The sequence below is a fragment of the Sarcophilus harrisii genome, chromosome 6, assembly GCF_902635505.1.
Source record: "Sarcophilus harrisii chromosome 6, mSarHar1.11, whole genome shotgun sequence".
In the NCBI taxonomy this organism is placed as follows: domain Eukaryota; kingdom Metazoa; phylum Chordata; class Mammalia; order Dasyuromorphia; family Dasyuridae; genus Sarcophilus; species Sarcophilus harrisii.
In genome coordinates this window covers 34,372,449-34,399,255 of record NC_045431.1, presented here as the reverse complement: position 1 = coordinate 34,399,255, position 26,807 = coordinate 34,372,449, and the positions used below count along the sequence as shown (strand labels likewise).

The 26,807-nt window shown below is 35.5% G+C and overlaps 1 protein-coding gene and 1 pseudogene across 1 annotated transcript in view; both read right to left on the bottom strand.

Annotated features, from left to right (window-relative positions):
* GABRB1 (gamma-aminobutyric acid type A receptor subunit beta1) overlaps positions 1 to 26,807 on the bottom strand; it is a 405,352-nt gene that overhangs the window by 338,107 nt on the left and 40,438 nt on the right. The window lies entirely within an intron of this gene.
* Positions 20,195 to 26,806, bottom strand: LOC116419800 (annotated as a pseudogene).

The window sequence follows — 26,807 nt, the reverse complement described above, 5'->3', positions numbered from 1 at the left end:
GAAATATGTTTAAAAATTAGAGGACAAAATATATGACAAATTCTGCATTGTTAACGGTTTTGGTTCTGACTGAATACTATATTAGTACAAAGAAACTAGTAATTAAAAAGGACTAGGGTAGTCAGGCAAGATTCCATAGGGAAGTGGGACTTGAAAGATGAATGGATTTTAATTAGAGTGGAGGCAGAAGACATTTGGAGGCAATGGCTTGGCCAAAGTATATTCAGGGGTTAGTGAAAACACAATCTTAAATGGAGCAGGAGGGTTGTGTTGGAAAGTGATGAAAGAGAAATTTGGGAAGATAGGGTAAGTCCCCATTAAGTAACATTAATCTCATTTCTCTATATATATAGTCCTTTCTCATCCATTTCTTAAATCTCTTCCTTCCATTAGACAAAATTATTCTCAAATACCATTTTCTCTATTAAGCCTTCCTAAAACTGCATGAGATAAAATAAGTATTCCTACTTTACTCAAATTTGTGTCAAACAACTAACTTTCTTCAATATGTGAAAATGACAATCCAATAAACCTTAAAAATAAAATTGGCTTGATAGCTGTGAAGACTTTCAAAAACAGGAAATAAAAGCGAAGATAATCTTCATGTGGAAGAAGAGAAATGTCTAAAAAGATCTATGTGACAAAAAGTAAACTCACTGATGAATTAAGACACAGAATTTAGATACAGATGAGTAATTAAATGATAATATAGAAGAAGATAATTGTTATAGGTATAAAAACAATATTAGAAAGGGTAAGCCAAGAACAAAACTTATGTTTGCAAAAGATGCTGACGACATCCAAAAGAAGTGCTGCCTTAGCAGAAATATAAGGAAGAAAGAATAGGTAGTACCACATTTTAGTGTGGATAAAGAGATAATTGACAAAGAAGGTAGAACTCTCAATTTCCTAATTTGCTTCTGTTTTCTGCACCTGGAGAATGATACCATCACTAAAAACGGTGGGACAAAAATATTTAGCAAATGGTGAAACCCCAAGATAATTTAGGAAATGATGAGAAAGAACATAGTTGCCTTCAATGTGTTGAGGTAGCTAAGCCCAGACTCACTGCATCCAGCAGTACTGAAAGAATTGCTGTGAACTTATTATTATCAGAGATCTCTCTGAGAACCTCAGATTTAAGGCTTGAAGCAATTATCTTGTCCAATTTCTTTACTTTATAGATGACACAACTGAATGTAAGTAATTTGTCCAAGGACACACAAGTATTAACGATAGAGCCTACCACTTCCATCTTTCCATTTTAAATACACATCTTTCACACCAGCCATTTCTGGAGAAAGAGAAAGTTTCAAGAGCAGTGGACATAGGTAAATGTCAATTTTTTAAGGGGAACCTACAAGCTAGTGAGCTTAATGTCATTTCCTAGAAACAGCTAAGTGGCACAAATGGGGTCTTAGAGCAGGGGACCTGGAATCCAGATGTTCTAACTCAAAGCTGGCTTTGGACATTTACTGTTTAGTTGTATAATTCCCATGTAAGTCATTAAAACTTTCTGCCTCAGTTTCTTTATCAATAAGATGGGGATAATAATAGAAACTACCATGTGGGGTTGTTGTAAGAATCAAATGAAATAAAATTTGGATAGGACTTTGTAAATCTTAAAGTTTTAGAATTAAGTTAAAATTATAGAATAAATTTTAAGGACATACCATGAGCCAGAACGTATTTATTAAGAACAAACAATGCTAGATTAATTTTATTTTATTTTCAGACAGGATTAATGAATTGATACAGTAAAACATATTAATGCCATCTTTACCCCTGATTAATAAAGTCCCAAACTTCCTTCAAAGATTGGTTCAGGTACCATCTCTTTCAGCAAGGCACTGAAAAGCTTTTTTATGCTATCCTTTTCTTGGAAACGAAAAAATAGGAACTGGATCATAATATTATTATTTTATGTATTCAGAGTTAGTTGAATGATTAGCTAGATACAAATAACTGAGATTAATGGACAGATTTTAACCTGGGGATAATATCAATAGGATGTATTATTTGCCTCCTTTTTACCCCACCCTGGGGATGTAGGATTTGAGAGTTGGAAAGGATCTTCAGGATAACAAAGAACAGAGGTGTCAAACATGGGCCAAAAGGGGTCCATAATAATCCCAAAATATCCCAACCAAATTACAATGTAATTGTGAAACATTTAACAAAATGTATAAAAATATATGTGATATATAGTTTTCTCAGCTAATGTGCAACACAGAGGGATTTGTTTGCATAGTTTAGTGGCCCCATTTCTGTTTGAGTTTGATATCACTGATCTAGAACCCCCTATTTTACAGATTAGAAAATTGAAGCACAGAAATGGGAAGACATTTTCCTGGAGATAACACAATAGCAAGTGGTTGAGCAGGGTTTTGAACCCATGTCCCTGAATTCAAATCCCCTACTGTTCTGTAGAATTTCTCAAATTTTATTAGCAGCATAGATGAAAGTGCAAATGGCATACTTGTATTTGTGAATGTCATAAAATCTGAGGCAACAGGGAGTATCTCAGAGTACAGAATTAAGATCCAAAAAGACCCTGATAGCCTTAAGTAATTAATGAATTTCCTAAGATGTATTTTACTTTTGTTTCAACCATTAAGCAACAGTTTGTTATTCTTTTTTGAAGATTTGAATTGAAGAATATGGGTAATCCCATGCTTCGGGTTTAACGAGTACTTGAAGCTAAAATAAAAATCAACTGATGATAATTAATTCTCTCTCAGCCTATCTTGGTAGATCCTCAGGAGAAAGTCTGTTGCCAGTTCCACAAAAGTCTAAATTGTATCTAATGAGCATTTTCACTCTGCTGACATGACCATCAAAATTTTAGAATTACCTGTATAAGGAAATGAAAAATAGGCAATGTAAACTCAAAAAATAGATGATGCAAGTACAGGAAAGAGGAAGTGGGAGAAGAGTAAAATATACTTTGATAGCAATTCAATTGAAAAAAACTTGAAATTGAAATTTAATTAATAAAATTTAAGTTTAATTTATATATATAAATTTATATATTTAAATATAATTTAATTTTTCATAAAATTTAATTTTAATTTAAAGCTCAACATTATCCAGTAATATCAGAGGAGGATACAAATGAGCTAAGCCATTATTAGCTAACATCAGTAAAAACACAGAAACCAGAATGAATATGACTGGAGTTCTCATATATTTCTTTCTACTGAAACCCATCTAGAATATTTGGCTTTCTGAGCATCACATTTTAGTGAAGACTTTGACAAGCTAGAGTAAATCTAGCAAAGTTTCACCAGGGTAGGGAGGGAACTTGAAGCTTTGCCAGATGAGAATCAATAGAAAGAATTGGCTTGGGGTCACATGAATGCTCTCTTCAAATACTGGAAGGATTATTGTGTAAAAAAGGGATTAGGTTTATTGTGTTTGACCATAGAAGGTAGAAGTAGAATGTCTGGGAATTGAAGATGGATAGATTATTTTTTCCTTTTTAATTTTTTATGTATTTATTTTTCTCAAGTACATGTAAAAGCAATTTTTAACATTTTTTTTAAATTTTGAGTTTTAAATTCTCTCTTTTCATTCATACTTTCAATCCTCTTTCAGAAGGCAAGCAATTTGATATAAATTATACATATGCAGTCATGTAAAACTTATTTCCATATTAGTTATGTTGCAAAAGAAAACAAACCCCCCAAAATACAGTTAAAAATAAGCTTTGATCTGCACGCAGTTCTTTTTCAAGATTCAAATAGTATTTTTATTAGATAAATATTTTTACATCATAAATATTTTGGAAGTATCTTGGATCATTGTATTGCTAAGAATAGTTTAATCATTCACAGTTGATTACTGAACATTATTATTGTTACTGCGAACAATGTTCTCCTGGTTCTGTTCATTTCACTTTGCATCAGTTTATATGTTATTTTTCGCAAACCATTTTGATTTTCTTTCTTGTATCACAGCAGTATTCCATCATAATTGCATACTATATCTTGTTCAGTCATTGTTCAGTCAATGGGTATCCTCTCAATTTCCAATTTTTTGTCACCACAAAAAGAAATGTTATAAATATTTTTGACATATAGGTCTTTTTCTTTGGAGTTCAGATCTAGGAGTGTTACTGCTGGGTCAAAGGATATATAACCCTTTGAAAAATTCCAAATTCCTTTTCAGAATTACTGTATCAGTTAGTTCACAACTCCACCAATAATTATGTATTAATGCCCCTCTTTTCCCACCTCCCCTCCAAAATTTCTCTTTTCCTTTTGTGCCATATTATTTCAATCTGATAGATTGTATTTCAGAATTGTTTAAATGTGCATTTTTTAAATTGATAGATATTAGAACAAATTTTTATATAACTATAGATAGTTTTAATTTCTTCCTCTGAAAACTGCCTCTTCATGTCTTTGAACATTTATCAATTGTGGAATGAGTCATACATAGTCTTATAAATTTAACTCAATTCTCTATATATTTGAGAAACTGTATCCTTATAAGATAAACTGATAAAAAAAATGCTCTCCCTCCCCCCATTTTTCTGCTTTCTTTCTAATCCTAGTTTCACTGGTTTTGTTTGTGAAAAAAATACATTTTAATTTAATGTAGTTAATAATATCCATTTAACTTCCCATGATTATATTTATCTCGTTTGTCATAAATTCTTCCCTTTTCCATAAATTTGACAGATAAATTTTTCAGTGGTTCCCTAATTTGTTTATAATATCACATTTTGTGTATCCATTTTAACTTTGTCTTGGTATATGGACTAAAATGTTGGTTGATAGTTTTTGCCAAACTGCTTTCCAGTTTTCCCAGTAATTTCCAGTCAATCAGAAAGTTCTTATTCTAAAAGCTTGAATATTTTGGTTTGTCAAACATTAGATTACTATGCTCATTATTACTGTGTATTATGTATTTAATATGTTCAACCTGAGCCACCACTCTATTCATTAGTATTTCTTAGATTGTTTTTATGACTATCATTTTGTAATGCAGTTTGAGATCTGTTATGGCTAGGCTAGGCTACCTTCCATTACATATTTTCGTTTTGATCCCCTTGATATTCTTGATATTTTGTACTTCCAGATAAAATTTATTTTTTTCTAGAAGTATAAAATATATATTTTTGGTAATTTGATTGGTATGGCACTGAATAAGTAAATAACTTAGGTAAAATATTCATTTTGTTACATTGACTCAGCCTACTCATGAACAATTTATATTTTTCTAATTGTTTAGCTCTGACTATTTGTGGGGAAAATGTTTTATATATATGTTTATATAATTGTTTTGGTTTGTCTTAGCAGATAGACTCCTAAGTATTTTATATTGTCTGCACTTATTTTAAATGGAATTTCTCCTTTCATCTCTAGCTGTTGCACTTTGATGGTAATATATAGAAATACTAATGATCCATGTGGGTTTATCTTGCAATTTTGCTGAAAATATTAAATTTCAACTTTTTTTTAGTTGATTCCCTATGTTTATCTAAGTATACTATCTGCAAAAAGTGATGGTTTTATTTCTTCAGAGAATCAGATTTTCATTCAACAAAGGACATTTGAACATAACATAAGAATGCAATATAAGAATAATCCAGGTTGAATAGAACTTAAATGGATTGCCACTACTAGTGAGTTTGTAGGAATTATAAATATTCAAAAGTAGAGGCTGGATAACCACTTTCTGGGATTGCTAGAGGGGAAATTTATTCTTCTGGGCAGACTAAAAATTTGGGGGTCTCTTTTCTCTGAAAGTATCCATATATAAAGAGAAATCAACATCAAAGTTGATTTGTGGAATTTGTGGAAAGTTGATTGTGGAACTTATTCCCATAAGTGACTTTTAAAAAAGTTATCTTACAAACACTTTAGGAAGAGATGAATTAAAGTATCATAATAATTGCTCATAATTAAATGGTATTTTATAGCTTACCAACCATTTTATTTCCAAGATTACAGTATAGTTTTGGATGGATACCACATTGAATTAGTTCAGTAGATCACATAACTTGGACAACCATTGTAGATGGAAAATAAACTAAACTTAGAGTTAAAACTGAGCAGAAAATTGAACAATATTTTCAATAGTTTCAAGTCGTCTCTACAGCTCTTTAAAACAATATTTTCTAAGTAATACCTTATTTCTATAAAACTTGGAACACCACCATCTCAGAAGAATTAAAAACTACAAATTATACAAAGGAAAAATGCATACCAATGATAGCTATGATAAGAAAAGTAGCTAAAACATGTCACTTAGGGCATGCATTATTAGACATAAAAGTGAGTGATTTATGTGCTACAATTGAGGACTAATATATAGACAATCTGATTAGCTATTTGTAGCCAGGAAATTCCAGGAGAACCACAGGAAAGACTTCAACATATTATAAAGACCTACAGATTATTTATTTATTTTTCTAAAGAAACAAAACCGTGAGAAAAAATTACACTGGGCTCATTGAATTAAGAAATTCTAGTACTGGAATAGATTGCTTTAAAAATGCCTGGTTTCATAATAGAGTTGTGAACTGGTACAGACAATTTGGATCTAAGCCCCCAAAGTTACTAAATTGTTTATATCCTTCAACCTTTCAATTCACTGATACCACTCTTATTAGGTTTGTATTTTGAAGAGATCAAAGGAAAAAGAAAAGAAATCACATATGCCAAAATATTTATAATGGCTTTTTTTGTAGCAAAGAATTAGAAACTATAAAGAAGGAGTCTTTCAATTAGAGAATAGCTGAACAAATTATGGTTTGTGAATGCAATGGAGAGGATATCTGACAAATCTCTCTCCAAACTTCTCTTACCTAATGACTGTGTAAAACACAAAACAGATTTATGAAGGGGAAAGCCTCAAGGAAAAGTAAAGTGAGATTTTTTTTCTAGTCCAGGGCAGGTTAGGGAAACATAAAGCGAAGTCTGTAGACTCTGGTTTGGGGGACTGACAGAGAGCATCATGGAAGTAGCACTAGCTATGGCCTGCAGGGCAGCAGCAATACCCAAGAATTTAGTTGTAAGGCAACTAAAGATCTTGTCAGAAAGAGATCCCAAGGGCCCAGTAAAGAATTGAGTGGAAGATTGCCAATGGATATCTCTGTTGACTATTAATTCCAGAACCACAGTACAGATCACTGACAGTGACCACACCTCTCCCAAGATTATATAAATTGAAAGCACCAAAAACTGTGGTGAAAGTAGACCAAAGTTCTATGGAATTTTGGTCTATTTTCAAACAGTCAAGAAATGAGTGACAAAAATATCCAAAAAACAAGCACCAAACTGACCAAATACTACTAGAGTGACCAGGACAGCAAAATATGCAAACTTGGACAAGAACTTAAAAATGTCCATAGGTAGAGACACATAAGAGAGACAGACAGACAGAGAGATAGACAGATACACACACACAGACACAGAGAGACTCACAGAGAGAGATATGCAGATTGGATTCAAGCTCACTAAAAATTCCTAAGATCTAAAGAAAGAGATTTTTTAAAAAAATATTTGAAAAAAATCAAACAAGAAAGGAAATTTGAGTAACGAATGTAAAAATTATGTGAAGAGAACTAACAGCTTGGTAAAAAAAAAAAAAAAGGCACTAAAATACCAAAGGAAATAACTTCTTAAAATTCAGAATTAGCCAAATCATTAAAAAAAAAAAAAGAGCAGTTCTCTATTGAAGAAAAAAAAATTAGAAACAGTGATTCCTTGAGCTATCAAGAAACACTAAGCCAAAGTCAAAAGACTGAAAAAAGAAAAAAAAATATAACATATGTCGTAGGAAAAATGACAAATTTGTGTTACTCAATAGGGAAGTAGGAGGGGAAAGGACTAAGAAAAAGAGGGGGCTGTTGATAAGAGGGAAGGTAGATTAAAAAGGAAGTTATTGAAAGCAAAACCAAAATTTTGAGGAGAGAAATAGAAGACAATAGGATGGAAGGAAATACATAGCAATCAATTGTAAGTGGAAAAGGATGACAAAGTAGATTAGAAACTATGATTATCAGATAATATCAATTAGTCAGACCTAATTACCCTTTAGAAAGGGGTACTTAGTAATGTAGTATAGTAAGCATAATTAACACAAAACATTTGCTCAAACATCTATGACACCTTTCCCAACAGAACACAAAAACCCAGAGGATATGGTCTACAGCTTAGAGAATACCTATGGCCAAAGGGTAATTCACAGATTTTCATTATTTTCACCCTTTGGTGAGATGCTCATGAATTTTCTCTTAGTCATAATATAACTTTTCTGTTGTCCACATTGTAGTCATGAAGCTGCCTTTCCTTAGCTTGTTGAATTTGTCCTTGGCTTCCACTCCCAAAGTAAATACTTTACCAGTTTTTGAAAGGGCTATTATTACTCCACAGAAAATTATGAATATCCAGAACTCCAAAATTTCCAAGCTTCTCCCCACTAGTTAAGCTGGTGATGGGGTAGTGGTAGATTTCAGGCCTTGTCTCTTTGCTTCCCCCAAATTTTTCTTCTTAGGGATTTGGTGAATATTGCTCTCTTTTGTCTTACACTCACTTGAATCCCCATGTTTTGAACTGGCATATTATGTTATAAATTATTCACAGGGAATGATCAAGTTTTCAACTAGTTGACTACATTTTCTGTGTAATATCACTCTAGTACCTCTGATTTCTTTCAAAGGTGTTTAAAATAATTAAGAATGTGTCATACTTGGGCTACAGCCTACAATTGATTGATATAATAGGGGCATGTTCTCACCTTGTTAAGATATTAAGAATTAGTATCTTGGTACTTTTTAAAATAATTTGATTGACTTAATAGATGCTCTGTTATGATATATAGTCATATTATTTATGTGCTACTATAGGATGTACATTTTTAGAAAGTGGGGTTTTATTACATAAATGGTAATTGGAAGTATTCACAGAGCTGAATTCTTCCATCACTCATAGGATCATAGGATGATGGATCTAGATGGGATACTGATGTTAAGCCATCTAATATAGAACTTCCTCATTTTAAAGATGAAAGAGCTGAGGCAAAGAGAGAAAATGACATCCAAAGTCAAGTTGGTAGTAAGTGGCAAGGTTACTATAGGAGCTCATGTCTTCTAAATCCATTCGATTGATTCTTTATATTGAAGTTCCATTATTTTTCCAAACATTTTACATAGTCTTTGTCATATCATAAATCATTCAATTGATTAGTACATATTATTAAATGAGGACCAGGTCCTGGCTTTGATTCATCCTCCATTTGGATTTGTTTTAGTTATTTACTTGGTCATGGGCTATACCTTTCAGCCTAACACACAATTTCTCATCAGTCACCTGAGAAGCCAGTGGAAGGTAGGAATTGCATACAGAACCATTCAAGAAGCGTTCTCAGCTGCCGCTGAATTGACAAGTTCCTTTATCTTCATATTCAAAGGTCAGTGTGCAATTCAGCAAATAACTACTATAGTAGTCATTAAAGCTTTCCAAAGTGTTTAATTTATTATGATGGAATAATGAAGGGACAGGGAGATTCTAATTCACCCAAGACCATAGAGTTATAACTAGCATAGTTGTACTATTAGGAGTTATTATCACAGTGTAAAGTATCTCATATTTCTCCTCTTTCTGCAAAAGCACTTTAATTCCCTACTAAATATTTTATACAATTTTATATTTATGGAAACTTGTTATAAATTTTTGTGATGGATAAAGCTATTGCAAAAATTACTGATCTTCTCTCTCCTTCCAAGTATGGATACACAACTACCCGCTCCACACACATCATAATTTCTAACAGAAAGAATATTCCGGGTATGCTTAAGGAGTGAGACAAATTAACTTTTGTAACTCTTTCCTAAAATATAGTGAGCAGTTGCTGCATGAGTTTTGTGTAGATAGAATGGTTAAATTTTTTTTTCACATACAATTGCTTTAATTATAATCATTTTCTTCTTTATGATGGGAAAGAAGAGGTAATTTTATTTTAACTTTATATAGCACGCCATAAGGTAATGAGGATAAAATCCTTAAAAAATAAAGCATCCAGAGTCCCTTTAAGATCTTGACATTTCAAATGAGAAGACTGATAGCCACACCCATTTCTGTGGAGTTTTAAGAGTGCACAAAGTGCTTTCCTCCTAATAACTCTGTCTAGGAGAGAGGCTGGGGGGTGGTGGTGGTGGTGCGCATTTTAGGTACAAATTCAGCCTGTGCTTCTGGAAAGGATCTTTGGGGATTTCCATTTGAGCAAATACTACAAGAAAAAAAAACATAGCACATGATGTTCATGATTTGCTGCAGCAATAGGAAATTTCCCTGCAATTTTCATTGCTTTCGGCTTGCAAGAAAACAGTTTTTCTAATGCTCACTGGTTCATCTGTGAAACAGAAATTGTTTAAACAGGTTTACCCTGGAGATGGAAATGTCCTGTATTTTAAGATGGAGGCCATCAGTAACCAAAGCTGTAGCTAGCAATAACTACTCCTGGGGCAAATTCAGTTGGTTATGGGAGGAGGTGAGATGAAAGAAAGGGACACAAGCTAACTATAGTTGGCATAAGAAAGGGGGTGATCGATCCCTTAGAGAGGCTAATCCTTGTCTGATGTAGATTTGGGTGGGGGAAAAGGAACCCCAGAGGGTGCCATAGTATTGGGGTCCCAGGGATGGAGGCCCAGTGGATATTGTTCCATGCAAGATTTTGGAAGACTAGGAATTGAACAAAAAGATAACAGTCTCAGCAGGAAGGAAGTGCCCCCATTTCTATCCCCATGGGGAAAGGGCATCTCCTGGATGTTGATAAAATCAGACTAAGCCCTACTCATCCCATAATAGTGATGATATTGTCTATAATTATCACAAACTCATAAGAACTATGTCTTATATATACAAATGTGTGTATATATATATATGAACATTGTGTGTGTGTGTATGTGTGAGAATTCCTGTGATGAGAGTACCTACATCTACCTCTCTAGTCTCCTCTTAGATCCTATAGCAACTCAGGCTTCAGAAAGTTATTGTACAATGGATTTTGTACAATGGACCAGGTTCAAAAGTTGATCTAGTACCTATTAAAGTTTAGTGAGATATCAAGTGTGAATGGATTGTAGCAATGGGAGGATAGCTCCTATTCAAAAGGTCAGATGAGCAGAACAATCAGTAGAAAATCATCTCAGTTCCTACTTACTCTGCTGACATAATGGAACAGATGATTGTAAATTAAGAAGGCAGATTTAGGTTCAGAATGAAAGAGAATTGTCTAACAATTAGAGCCATATAACAATGGAACAAATTATTCTGCAAAAACAGAGGACTCACAGTCACTGAAAATATTCCAGCAGAAACTTTTGAACCTGGAGGAGATCCAAAAGAATCCAAGCCAGTCAATGCACAGGAGTTTGTTAACCTTGTGTTAGTCCATGGTGGGCTGCAGGTTAGGATACAGGAAAAACAAAGACAACCCTCCCCCAAGAGTTCTTTGCTGTCAAAGTGATCAGTCTATTGGAGGAAGCAAAGGACAAAAAAAGTAGTACAAGATAATTTACTTGGGGAAAGCACTAGCTGTGCTGGAGAAAGAGAGAGAGAGAGAGAGAGAGAGAGAGACACACTAAGTAGTGTTGATGTAGGAAGTATTTGAGTAGAATTTTGTTAAAGGCCAAGGATTCTAAGAGGAAAAAGTAGAGAGGCTATTTAAAACCACAGACCTGATATGAACCAGGAATTACAAGTAAGGAGTAACATTAAAACTATATTGAATACCAAGGGGCGTAATATATCTGGAAATGTGGACTTTAATCAAATGCTAAAGGGTTTAAATAACCGGGCAATTGGAGACAGAAAACTTGATAATAAGATACTTCCTTAGCATCCTCGATGTATCCAACTCATTTGTGGTTTGCATGAATTTTATATAATAAAACTATGTGTTTACTATAATACATTACCACATTATATGAGGATATTATATACATGTACACAAAGAGATATAGTAGCTATATATATATATATTTATATATTAGATATAGTAGCTATATTAGGGTGCTGCAGAATATTGAATTATTAAGTATTTTAAGGAAATCCAAATGAAAGGAGTTCATGGTCCTGGAGGACAGAAAAGATGAACTGATTTCTCTAAAAGTTTCTCTAAAGAGAAAAGATTCTCTAAAAGAATAAAGTATATTCTGAAAACTATAGACTAGTAACTGTGAGGTCTATTGCTAGCAAAATTTTGAAACAGATAATTTGAATATGGTTTGTCACTACTCAGAGAAGGAAGTTATGAAAACAATTAATCAATATGGGTTCATTTAGAACCAAACTAGTAGCCTTTCCTTTTTTGTCAGAGTTCTTTCTGCAAATGAACAAAATGTCATAAATAGAGGGAAACTAGATTTCAAAATTGAGATTTCAATTTTATAAATTCTTTCAAAAGCTTTATAGACAAAATATTGAGACAGTGATAGTATAATTAGGTAGATTTAGGACCGTTTGTCCAAAAACCCAGAGGATTCATTAACAGATGTATATTATGTCAGTCTTGGTGCTGTTCTGTTCAACATTTATTAATGAATTTAAAGAAGGAATAAGAAGCATGATTATAAAATTTTCAGATGACATGAAAATGAGAGCGATAACTAACATCTAAATGATAGAATTGGGCTTCAGAAAGATCTTGACTAACTGGTACAATGAGCCAAATCTGATAAAATAAAAGTTATAGGAGAAAAAAGATAAAGTTAACCTCTGGGATTTAAAAAAAAATTGCTACTGATCAGCTTATGCAGGGTAAGACAAGATAATCTATAGACAATTGCTGTTTTTAGGTGAAAATGACTCTGGAATTATAGAATCAATAAAAGATGTTTGTTTATATGGACAGCTAGGTAACTCGGTAGATAGAGTGCTTGGATAGAGTCAGGGTATCAGGAAGTCTCATCTTCTGGAGCTCAAATGCAGCCTCAGATACTTACTGTGTGACTCTGGGTAAGTCATTTAACACTGTTTGCCTCAGTTCTTCATCTATAAGATAAGCTGGAGAAGGAAATGGCAAAGTACTAGCATCTTTGCCAAGAAAACCCCAATGGTGTCACAGAGTTGGATATAATCAAAATTATTCCATAAAAATAACAAAAATCATCAGGATTTTCTGTAGCTAAGAAATAAAGTGATTGACCAGTAGAAGAGATTAGGCACATACTACAGAGTAATAAATGACCATAGTGATCTAATGTTTGATAAACTCAGAAATGACCATAGTGATCTAGTGTTTGATAAGCCCAGAGATCCAATATTTTGGGATTAGATTTCACTAACAAAAAATGCTGGGAAAATGAAAAAGCAGTTTGGAAGAAATTAGGTATAGAACAATATCTCCCACTGAATACTGAAATAAGGTTAAAATCAGTACATAATTTATACATAAAGAATATCATTATCAAAGTAAGAGAACATGAAATATATTACCTGCCAGATTTATGAATAAGAGAAGAATTTATGATCAAATAGGAGACAGACATGGTCATATGAAGTAAAATTGTTAATTTTGAAGAATTTGCACAAACAGAACCAATGTAGCCAAGATTAAAATAAAAGCAAATAAAACCATGGAAAAAAATTTTACATTGTTTCTCAGATAAAGACCTCAGTTCTCACATATAGAGAGAATCGAATCAAGTATTAATATTATGTGTCAAAGAATGGGCAGTTTTCAAAACTATCTATAGTCACATAAAAACATACTCTAAAACACTATTGATTAGAGAAATGCAAATTAAAACAACTCTGAGAAAAGCTCAGAACTATGCTCAAAGGACTATAAGACTATGTATAATCTTTGACCCAGCAATATCACTGTTCGGTGCTCAAAACCGAACAGTTGCTCAAAAGAGATCAAAGAAAAAATCCAGAAAGGACCTATATGTAAAAAAAAAAATTCACAGCAGCTCTTTTTGTGTTGGCAAAGAGTTGTAAATTATGGGGATGCTAAACTTTTAAGGAATGGCTGAACAAGATATGAGATTTGATCAGGATGGAAAACTATTGTGCTATAAGAAATGATGAGCAGGATTATTTCAGGAAAACCTGGAAAGATTCGTATTAAATGATGCAAAGTAAAAGGAGCAGATCTAGGAGAACAAAGTACACAGTAACAGTAATATTGTGTGCTGGTTAACTGTGAATGATTGAGATATTCCCAGCAACAAAATGATCCAAGACAAATCTGAAGAACTTAGGATAAAAAAATACTTAAGGATGATCTTTGATGGATGTCAAATAATTTAAGAAATTATATCTATAGGCAATTACATTTAGATTACATGTACTCTTACATTTCATGTAATTATGAAATAAATAGCAAAAATCTAAAAATAATCAAAATCCCAAGGCCAAAAGGGAATGTGTACAACAGATATCTATTACTTAATATTTTTCTTGTGGTAATAGGGGATTTATCGTACCGGAGGATATTGACATTTCATTATCTCTCTCAAGTTATTTGACAATTTTGGGTCTTATATGTGTAGTGTACAGGGAAAAGCACTGGCTTTGAGGCAGAAGATCTGCATTTGACTCTTGATTCTCATATTTACTAGTTATATGATTGTGGACAAGTCAGTAGATATCTTAACCAAAATTTTAAGTTGGAGGAGGGAGAAGTCATGAAAATGATAATGAGAAAAACTATTTTTATTATTTTATGGGATCACTCTGAATATAGAAAATACTTTGAAAATAAGATGTGCCACATGAATGTGAATTATTGCCATTAAAACTAATAATTATCTTGAATTCTCATCTTTTCCACCATATGATAGTAGGATCATTTAATTATTTAGAACCTCATGCAAATCCTTCATAAGGCACCTTGAGTTCATAGAAGAAAATAACTCTGGTAGTTTATTATTTCCTCTATAGGAGTCAGATATTTGTAAGCTATATTATGTTATAGACTGGTGACTGTACTACACCCCTAAACTAATACAGCAATCCATCAGCACTTTGAGTATGTGTGTGTTAGACTATCTAAGGAGGGACAAACTAGCCCAGATCAGAAATGGGGAAGATCAAAGAGTTTCCATCCTAATAAATAATGTGGTTGGGCCCATTAGTGGCCATTGGATTTCCAGCTTAGGCAGTATAGGAAGACCAAGTTTCAAGAAAAGAAAGGAAATTAATTGCTCAACCAGTGTGTCCTCTACCCTTGTACACACAAGGTCCTTGGGGAGAATGGACTCAAACTTAGAGCACACATGTAACTGAAGGGAAAATAGACAATTGCTGATTGCTGAAAGTCTTTTTCTCCTTTTATAGAGTCTTCATGAAATTCTTCTTAAGTACAGATCTTCGCTGAGTTCTAAACATCACTATCCTTGAACTGCCTTCCTATATGTCTGCTTTGTCCATGTTGTGTCTATCAGCTCCCAAAGAGATGCTGCCATATTGATAACTGCTATTGAATCTGTTGGATATTGCTATCAACGTCAAAGCCAATTCCATATATATTGATCTTTTCAGGTTCATAAGAGTAATATCTGGTCAGCAGGTGATTTCTCTTTATCTCCCCAGGACAATTCATTCTTAGTCGTCCTTAATCACTAGATTTATTCAATGCTAAATCAACTGGCTCTGAATAAGATCACAGCTTTTACATGTAGTTCTATAGGACATAGCTTATTCTCCTCAACCAATCACAACTTATTTCATATGTGACATTGTCATCTTTCATCCAATGAAACAATGCTGCTCTGATTCTCTCAAACTGACAGGGTTTATTTGCATCTATTTACTTTTGATTGACTAAATAGAAATGTCAAGGGTTTCTGAGGTTCATTAATTACACTAATAAATTTACTAGTTTAAATCAAGCAAACATTTTCTCCAAAGTATTGACAGCTTTAAAGAGACTTGCTTTGCCTTAAGGAAAGTGACCTGTACCAAAAGAACACAGATGTATCCTCCTAAGATGAGCTTTAAAAACCTCCAGAATCTTCAAGCACATTTTCAAGTTTATTTGATATCTTATTCAGAACTTACAAAAAGGGTTTTAAAAAATTGTTTTTCATCTTCTATCTTTTCTATGAAATTTTTAATGAGACTACTTTTCAGACAGAGAATAAAGGCAAGGAGATAGATTAATTGAACACATTTGGATAAAAACAATTGGTATTTGAAGTGAAAGTACATTATGTACATTAACTTCTGTAGGATCCTATAGCCCTTTTGAATGTGTCAGTATAAAAGGCTGCAGATTTTTAGCACCAAAAAGAGGCAATGTAGTGGAACTGTATAGGTAGGAAAACAAGAAGTGAGTTGGGATGTGATTTGGGGCAAAATGTTCTCACCCTATATGGTGTTTCATAGTTTATTTAAAGGAAAGAAGTAATGTTACCAATTCTAACAAATATTGTGAAAGGGACTAACACAAATCTATAATATAAGGGATACTATCTTTGAGGGGGAAAAGAGGAAAGTCTTGGGTGTAAATAAATGTGCAATACAACTTTAGCAGTTAAGTGTCCTAGTCATGTTCCTTTTACTTATACCTGTGTACTTAGCTAATCAGTCTTTGGGAAAACTTGTCCATACGGAATTTTATCCATATGGAATCTTTCCTTGAGATGTCTTGCTGATCTGTTGATATTCTCAATTACAACCCCAGTGCTTATCACTAATTATTTCCTCTGGTAATGAAGGAAGGAGACAGTGAAAATCCTAATTTTAAAAAATAGAAGATGAAAAGTATAAAGGACCATAGAAATGCTCAATAGCTATTCAACAATGGGAATGTCTATTCATTCCATTTTTTGCATCAATGATGGATAATAATAGAAATTCAGGTTTGGATAAACTGAAGTTATAATTGGAATAGTTAATAGTCTCAATTTTTAAGAAATTGCCTTTCCTATTATATACCACAATGTTTTTTGTATCTTAGTAGAAAATATTTTCACAAGTCAAAAAAAAATCAAGAAGTAGATGACTCTCTTTGAACTTATCAAGGCTGATTTTTGAACATACCTATATAGTAAAATAGAGTTTCTTATAAAGAGTTATTGTAATTAAATCAGTAACTCAAATTTTCAGGATTCCTATCACAATTAAAAATAATAATTAACAATATATCATCATTTCCCACTTTGATATGAGGTCTATAGTGCTACAGAATAATCTTTCCTAGAAACAATGAAAGTATATTAGTAAATTGGAGGTTTATATTTTAGAACATTACTTGATCATATATGAAACCAATAATATTTTCAATTAATAAACATAAAAGAATAAATAAACTTAAAAAGATCTAAGTGTGACATTCCATGGTGAAACTGGGCATAATGGATCAGGGGTTCTCAACATTTCTGGCAAAGCTTTTGGAATGAAATATTAATTTAAAAACGCTTCATACTAGGTACTAGGTACTAGGTACTTAGGTACTAGGTACTACGGTACTACGTAACATGAGGCTAATTTTTAAATATCTATATACATAAACATATATGTATATGCATATATATATATATATATATGATGAATTTGTCCTGATTAATCATTTTATAAAGACCTTAATGGAAAGGATATGATAGCTGATCAGTAAGTTCCATAATTAAGAACATTAATAAACATTGCAAGATATTTTATAACCATTTATTTTCCTATTTGATTATTTGCTACTTATTAAGCAATTAATGTCAGTTACTGGGGATAAGAAAGAAAGGCAAAAATAATCCTTGCATTCCATCTTACATTCTAATTTGGCAAAAAACAAACAAACAAACAAAACCAAAACATATTCACATTGTATCTTGTAAATAGCAAGATAATACACAGTAGATAAAAGGTAATCTCCTAAGGAAGGCACTAGCCATTAGGAAGACCAGGACAAGTGTCTTGCAGAAGATGGAATTTAAACTGAGACTTAAAGAAAGTCAGGAATATTAAAAGGGTGGGAAAGGAAATTATTCTAGGCATAAAAGAAAGCTTGTGGAAGGGCACAGTGATGGAAAATGGAAATGTCTAGTATGAGGAACAGTAAGTAGCCAGTATTTTTAGGTATTAATTCTATTCATCACATTTTTGCTCTAACATTTTGAATTTTGTTTTTAATTTCAGAGTGTTTTGTTCGCAAATGTCTTTGTAATTTTGCCAGAACCATATGACTAATTTTTTAAAATTGATAACATAGCACATATTACACATTTCCCAATTTTCTTCAGCTCCAATTCTCTGGCTTGCTTTTCTCTTTTCTTGTGACTATGACCTTTAAAGGAGATGTATTCACCCCTATACAGAGCCCCACCTAGCTCTCATATTGCCAAAGCCCTTCCTGCTGATTTGCCATTTAAAGGTCACCTCAGAAAGAATTAAAGAGGAAACTTTTCTTGGACCTCTGAATGGTTTGAATAGAAATCAAGGGAAATTTTAAATATGGCAGACCAACATGAGTATGTTTGAATCATGAACTCCATAGGATAGAATCAAATTACTCCTTAGATCTTGCTCAATTATTTTTGCTTTCCTAACTCAGGAATGAGTGGAACTGCAAATATATGGCAGTAGCTGTATTTCTTGGTCCCTAGATTCAGGGCTAACAATGGGGAGCACATATGAAATTAGAACTTTTTCCTATCAGGCTTCATCTAAAATCTTTGATGTAGTGAGTGCAAAATAGAAACAAACAGAATCTCAATAGATTCTATCTTATTTTGAAACTAGTAAGGCAGTTTTATAGACAGAGGGGATTTGAATCTAGACAGATAATGATTCTGAGTCAATTGATTAAGGCTGAGGAAGTGAAATCTTAATTGAATTATAGGGAGGTCTCTCTTCCAAGAAAGGGACAGAGGGAATTTTAGTTCCCCCTAGGACAAGGAGTCTTACCCTGATTTGGCAATCTGGTGAAATCTACAGATCCTCAGAATAATGGTTTTAGATGCATAAAATAAAATAAAAAGGATTACAAATGAAATCAATTATATTAGAATAGTTATCTTTTTGTCTTTAAGTTTGTAGACCCCAGATTAAAAACTCTTCCCTACAGAGTATTCCAAGTACTAATTCTTGACAATTGAACTCTATATTCTGTCCCTTGGAAGGAGTGTTCAATTATCAGTATTGTAATGTGAAAAACACAAAGAAATACGTTACCGGGGTTTCTTTGGATATTTCCAGGAATTCTAATATGGAGGCCTTTGAGGGGCCATTTGAGTGTGATCAGTTTCCTTAACGTGGATCCCACTGCTTCCCCTGTCATGTGGATAGAGGAGCCTCTTTTGATTGACTCCCTGCTTCTTTAAAACTGATGAGACAGAGCCATTTGCCCTCTCTTTTCATCATGATCTTTTCCTACTTTACTTTATTTGACAATTCTCATCTGTTGTGTCCAGCACTCAGCACGGATGCTGTGAACTGAATTACTGAGAGGATTTGCCATTCCCTGTTACCTCTATTGTCACAATTATATCCTGCCTTTGTGGTATTTGTTTCTGTTCTGTGTTTTTTGTTCTCCTCAGTTTCAGGTGACAGAGATATCTTCCAAGCACCCATGGCTCTAAGATTGTTGGTAGGGCAATACAACCAGTCAGTTTAGCATGGAAGCCCCCAGAAGCCAGAGGGACTGAGATGATTCTTCACCATTCACTAAAAGAGAAATACCCAGCTTTTTGGAGGAGACAATTCACTTTTGGGTTCAGGGCAAGACACCTTTTAACACACTAGAGATGAGAAATTGCTTTTATTAAAAAAACTGTTAACTGTTTTGGGGCATGTGTTCTATAGGAACCAAGCCAAGTTATGAATCAAAATCCTCCTTAGAGAATGAGGTGATATGTGTGTGTGTGTGTGTGTGTGTGTGTATGTGTGTATGTGTGTGGAGATGGGGAGAGTATTATACCTCCCCTGTTTTTGGAAATTTATGGTTATGCCTTCTGAAACAAATATTCCTTTATAAAAGCTTCTGTATTATAAATATAATGAGCCATTTCAATCCAGGCCATAGTAGAGAAATTTCTTTAAAAAAAGAATTTCAAGAGAAGGAAAATATAAGACACTGAAATTTAGTGCTCTCTCATTCTATTCAGAAGCATCCAAGGGATCCATTATTCTCTTGCCCCTAAATCCTTTAGATAATATTTTTCCCCATCCTACATGATTTAAGAGTGTCACTTTGTGAATGGACCTATCACTGTGACTGACGAGTTGTCTTATGGTTCTGAAAAAGCTGAGAAGTTTTTTTTTTTTTTTTTTTTTTTGACTTTCACACCCAGGCAGTTTTTCACCATTCGCTAAAAGAGAAATCTATGGCTGTTTGGAGAAGACAGTTCACTTTCGGGTTCAATGGAAGACACCTTTTAGCACAGTAGAGTTGAGAAATTGCTTTTATTAAGTAATACTGTTGCTGATTTTGGGCAGCACTCCACTTTGTTGTCATTTATCTTTTCAACATCAACTGTCATTTAAAAATGTCACCAATTTCTTCTAGTAGGGAGAGATAACCAGGGAATAACATCCAAGCAACTTGGTAGAACACAAGCCAACTTGAAGAAATTCATAATTAAAGCACTGCTAGGTTCTTTTTTCATCTCGCCAGAGCCCTTCTTGCTGATTTGCCATGTAAAGGTCCTATATCTCCTCTTCATATTATTGAATCAGGTTCTTTGGGCTGGTCACAACTTATTCTTCATGGTGCCAGGTTACCTTATGTTTGTGTGGCATTTTGGTATAGATGATTTTAACTAATCATATGTAAAATTCCCAGTTTAATAACACTTTAAGTTTTTCCAAGATTTTTTCCATAGGCATCCTAAGCATCCTACTGCCCTTATTTTATAGATAAAGAGCCTAAGGCTTAAAGAGCTAAAATGACTACTCTATGTCCCACAATCAGTAAATGCTACTATCCTGATTTAAACTCACATCTCCTGACTCCACATTCAGCAATGTGGAGTCTTTGACTCCATATTGTTTTTTTTTTTTTGACACAAGAATGATGTGGACTTGGCTGGCTGACTATTATCTTTCCCATTCAGATGAGGAAACTGAGGCCGAGACTTTATAGTTAGGATCACATAGCTAGTTATGGTAGAGATGGAAATTACTACTCTCTCATGGTTTAATGTTCTTTGTAATGTTATTGCAATTCAGCCTGAGATGAATATCCTAATAAATGGTGTCTCTTTAAAAGGGTAGTGAGGTAATTGAGAAACTACTTGGTAAATGTTCCTATCAGCCAGAGCAAAATAAAAAAGTGAACCTTTAAGAAACATTAGTGTATTTTGAATGACATTCTCATTGCCTACTCTGTATTCATGATTCTTTAAAGTGAATTTGTCATCTTAAGTATAGAAAGCACCACAGAAATTCTCTTTCAAATTACTTAGCAAAAAGCATAGCCTCTCTCTAGGGAAAGCCTATTTCAGTTATGTCAGCAAAAGGCCTGACTATCAAATTAATCCCTGTCTTATCAAAAAGACATTGATTCAAATCTTGCCTGAACTAGAGTCCTTGAAAATCTGATGGGAATAGCTCAGGCCTGCAAAGGAACTTATGAGGAATGACCCTGCTGGTTTTCAGTTGTATTCTTAGTGGAATTTGGTGTAAATGGCTTACTAGCCTTTTCTTAACTCAATGTAGTTCAATTTAGCAACTGTGTAACATCAGATTAGAAGTGGGGTATCAAAAATTGCAGTCTCCCAGAAGTCGTGGAATACATTCAAGAGTGACGGAGAAAAAAAAGCTGCATCTGATCAACTTTCACTGTATTAGAAGTATTATGATTCTTTATAGACATGAAGACGAAGGGAGTAGACAGAAAATAAAAAATGGAGATCATACAGATCATTGTGAGATTCACAATGAAAAATAAAAACCTAAAGGTCAATTTACCTGAGGAAGCAGAACTCATAACGAGAAGATGATTTAATATTTAATGAAACAGTCAAGTAATGGCAAGCACTTTGGGGGATAAACTCTGCGTTCATCTATTAGACTACAGAGGAGAATACTTCCCTAGAACAATTTTTTTATTTTTTCACAATTAAAGGGGCACCCCAAATTGGCAAGAACGAGTCTAGAATGTTCTGTTGGTCTTTAATCCTTCTATAATTTGACACCTGACTAAAGCCAAATAAATTTGGAGAACTGTCAGTGTCCTACCTAATTGTATTCTTCTGATTTCTGAAGAACTATTGACACATAATGGATAGAACACTGAATTTTGGAACAAGGAACAACTAGTTTTAAAATATTTTTCAGACTTTCCTTGTTGTGTGATGGACAAGTCATTTGCATTCTCTAAAACTGTTTCCTGATGTGTAGGATGGAACTGTATTGCCCACCATGCAGGGTTGATGTGAGGTTCAAAAAGGTGCTTTCTCAAATTTAAAGTAATTTACAAATGCCAACTAAAATTAATATTGTCACCATTATCATTATTATTGAAATATAAGCCATGGCACAATTCAACACAGGCATGCAGACAAGAGAATACAGGTGTTTCATCTTTGTTGGCTTCCTTAGAATAGAGAACAAAACAAGTGAAAGATTTTACTTGTGACAGAATATAAGCATTCCCAAAGATATGTGGGAGGCAAATCTGAGCATCAGCACTGAGAACTGCATCTTGTCCGGAGGCAGCTGATATTTTGATTAACTAGTTTGTAAGGATCTCCTACCATAATAAGAAATTCAAATTGCTTGCAAAATTATTCCAGAAATATTAAAATTAAAAGCATTGTAATTGCAAACCAAATATTTTAAGTAAATGGTTTTAGTTATTTTAAGTAATTGTGTTACCTAATGAATATATGGAACACTGAAGATGATTATTGCAGATTCACTATAGGCTATTAATTCTTCATTACAGGACATAAAAATCCCCCAATCTGACACTACCTACTGACAGGAAAACATTTAAGATGAATAGTAGTATATGTGATCTAACCAACCTCGAATTACTGGAAGCACTTTGTTGGAGGCACAGGGTACTGGCTATCTTTTTGTTTGCAGGGATCTAGCCACCTAGTATGATTCATCAAACTCATTCTGAGACCGTTTCCACTCTGAAAGATTATAGTATCTGAATTACCAGAGGGCCCTTACCACTGGGACCTGAAATCAGAAACTGTCCAGACATTTCCAAGGACTCTCAAAATAATGAATTTACTTTCTTCTTAGTAACTAACTCTGATGAAATCAGTCATTCCTCCCACTCTCACTGAAGTGAAGACAAAGTATTCTGAAAACAGTGGTTTAAAAACCTTTTTTTTATGTCATAGATGCCTTTTGCAATCTTTTGAAGTCTAAGGAGTGCTTCTCAGAATTACATTGTTAAATGTATAAAATAATTACATAGAATTACAAAGGAAAACAAAGGATAGTAAAAAGACATACTTGCTGACATCCACATTTATAGACTCCTTGAAATCTATCCACTGATTCCTTGGGGGTGTCAGGACCACAAGCTAATAATCTCTGATCTAACATCACTCTATTGGGAAATGGGTAGCACTGGGCGGCATTTGGTGTGCCTACACAGAACATATTATGCTATTTGTTTTACTTATTATAATAACTGATTCACACTAGGATTTTCAGCAGAATGTCTCTCTGGGGATCACCTCACTAATATCTTGGTATGTTCTCTGGTTGAGCATACAAACCATGCTTATTGCAAGAGAAAACTACAAGACAAAGCAAGTTCTATGAAGAATAGAATCAAATGCTCTCGAAAGAAAAATCAAATGTTCTTTCCTGAGTTCCATGGATTCGCTGAGACGAGTTTTGCCTTGGCTGTTAACCTTGACAAATAGATTCAATCTGGATGGGTTTATTCCATTTTTGCAATAATCTGCAGCAAGGGGCATTCCACACGCTTGCTTTAACCAGTTGAGAGGATATGGTGATATATAACTTCTCATAGATACCTGTGTCTTAGTGGGCTTAAAAGAGGTCCTGATTCCCACTTTATAGACATCTGCTAGCATAGAAGACATGCTGGCTTTTCAAAAGCAGTCCTGAATGACCAGATATACCTGAGGTGCTTGCAAGAGGGCTCGCCTGGGACAGAAGCTGGGGGATAGGGAAGCCCACTTTTGGTGCTAGATGCAGAGAACAGAGGATGGGGGTTGGGAGGGTCTGGATCCCAGGAAATGGAATCTGGCAGTGAACGGACTTCCTACTGGAGACCTTTTTCTTTTCCTTATGAACCACTGCTCAATTACACATATGCCCTTTCCAAAGTCAGATTTTCCCCAAAATACTTGGAGCAAGTTATTTGTCATCAACTGAGTTCAAATAAAACAATACCCAGAATTTTTAGGACCTGAGACAAATGCCAATTCTGCCTCCCCAGAACCAGCAGCAGAAAAACCTCAAATAAATGTCTAAAAGACAAATACAATTGAGGTGGGGGTGGACGTATATCTAAAAGAAATGTACTTGGGCTTTGGCAGTGGCATTTGAGGGGAGGTGGTAAAAATCATGCACCATTTGGCAGCTTCCTATTTTTAAGATTTTTGCCAACTAAGTGCTCAGCTGATTTGTTCCTTTGCTTTGGAAGAAGTGTAACTCATCAATGCCCTCTAAATTCTGGCACCCTAGGAGCAAAGTCATGCTTGTACCCCCCTAGTTATGGTTCTGAGTACGTCTTTCCAGATAATTTTAGAGCCTTCACAAAAGAAAGTGAAATCCACAGATTTTACTTCAAATTAGATTCAGATCGTTGTGTTGTGCTGCTGAACAGAGGGAATAGACCTGTTTTGTTTTGTTTTTTTTTCAAAATGATTGGGTCTCTTATGAATTCTCCAGGTGAAAGTTGTTAACCAAGGACAGAGAATCAAGGAGACCTATTCTATTCAAAGTGATTTGATCTCCAGGGAATTCTCTTCTTGCAGGTGTTAACCTAGGACCGGTCCATACCTCTACGGTTACTTCCAGAAAAAAGGGAACTCTTCTTAGTTTGGTTCACCCGGCTCATTTTAGCCATACTCAAAGACCTAAAGGTAAGCCAGATCCTCAGCTGCCATATGAATAGAGGGTGGTGCTCTACTTTATTTGGGTCTTTTTTTTTTTTTTTTTTTTTTTTTTTTGCCATCATGTGGTATTACGGAACTCATGTCTTCATTTCCTCTTTTTAGTAGAACATTTTTTTTTTTTTTTATGGTTTTTAGTTTGGATTCTCAACAGCTGACACAGTGTCCCGGAAACAGAAAGAACTTAATAAATGCTTATTGAATGAAGGTATGTATTTAATATGCCATTTGCCATATTCAAAAAGATCACTGAAAATCAGAGATGGAAGGGACTCTTATCTGGTTGAACACTTATTTTTTTTAAATGTTGGGTTATTTTTAGAACCTGTGGCAATAAATGCAATCTCAGTGACGAGGCAGATTTGGTCCACCTTGGCGGACGAGCGGAAGAACATGGGAGACAGTAGATCGCTCACTCCCAGTAACTGAGCGGAGGAGCCTATGAATAAATAAGTCGAGCTTTTTCTGGGCCGATTTGGGAGTGGGCAGATGCAAGGAAGACCCCACTCTTTGCTCCCTCTCTCTCCCTTCCCCGGGCTTCCTTCAATAATAACATATTAGATCCAACCTCTGCAACGGGAAAAGCGGAAAACTGAGGGAAACCAAAGCCAGCAACCGTAATTTTGGCTTCCTTTGCCAAAAGACCCAGAAAGGACAAGGGATGGGGGGGGGGAGGCTGCCCTTCTCCCCGTCACCCTCCCGAGGGCGGTGGAGGAGTCGGCTGGGCAGTGGGGGCCCCTGGAATGGATGCAGCAGGAGCCGGGGAGAGGCTGTCGGAGCGGGGTTCGGCCCGGACCCCCGGGGCGGGCGGGGCAGAAGCTGCGGGCGGGAAGCCCGCTTGGGGGCCGGGCGCAGAGAACAGAGGAGGGGTCGGGAGGGGCTGGATCCCAGGAAGGGGAATCTGGCAGTGAGAACCGAGGCTGGATGGGAATGGGGCCCGCGGGGGGGGGGGGGGGGGGGGGGGAGCCGAGGCAGCTCGGGGAGGAGGTGCCTGGAAGCCTGGGTTCTGAAATAGCAGCGAAGTCAGGACTCCAGGATCGTGGCGTGTCCCACCCTCCCCATTCCCTCCAGCAAAGTGGGGGACAGGACGGGGAAGGCCAAACCATGGGTTTAATCCCCAAGTAGAGACACAGATACATGTGGAGACAATGTCCAGACAAATGTGGGGCTGTGGGGCCGAGGGCGCCGCTCAGTTCTGGGGGGGATCCGGCGGGGACGGGGAGGTGCCATCGCGTAGACTCAGGGGGGCGGGGGTCCGCCGCGGGCCCTTGCAGTGACCCCGGATACAGTGAACGTGGCCGCAGCTCTCATCGTGCTCCTCTTCGCTCTCCGTGGAGCTCTCCCCGAAGGCCCGCGGCTTCTTGTAGATGCAGCAGCACTTGGACGAGCGCCGTCCCAGGTGCTCGTTGTCCACAGTGTCCGTTGACCAGCCCACCTTCTTGTCCGTCTTCCGTTTGCGAAGCTTGATGGTTAGGCTGCGGTTCTCCCCCGGCCGCCGGCCGGGGTCCGTTGTCACGATCCTCGAGGTCTTCGTTAGGGTCTCGCTCAGCCCAGTCTTGGTCTCGGCCATGTCGTTGGGGGCAGGCGTTAGCTTCCTTTCCCTGGCTCCCGCGGGGAGTCCAGCCCCCGGTGTCGGAGGAAGCAGGAGTCGGGGTGCAGTTGTTGTGGCTCCTCGGGGAGCTCGACTTCCCCACCCGTCCCCCCAGCGGCGCAGCGCCCACTTCCGGCTCCTTGCTTCCGGGAGCCGCCCTCATTTTATATGCCCGAGAAAATGGGAGCCCCGCGGAAGTGACGT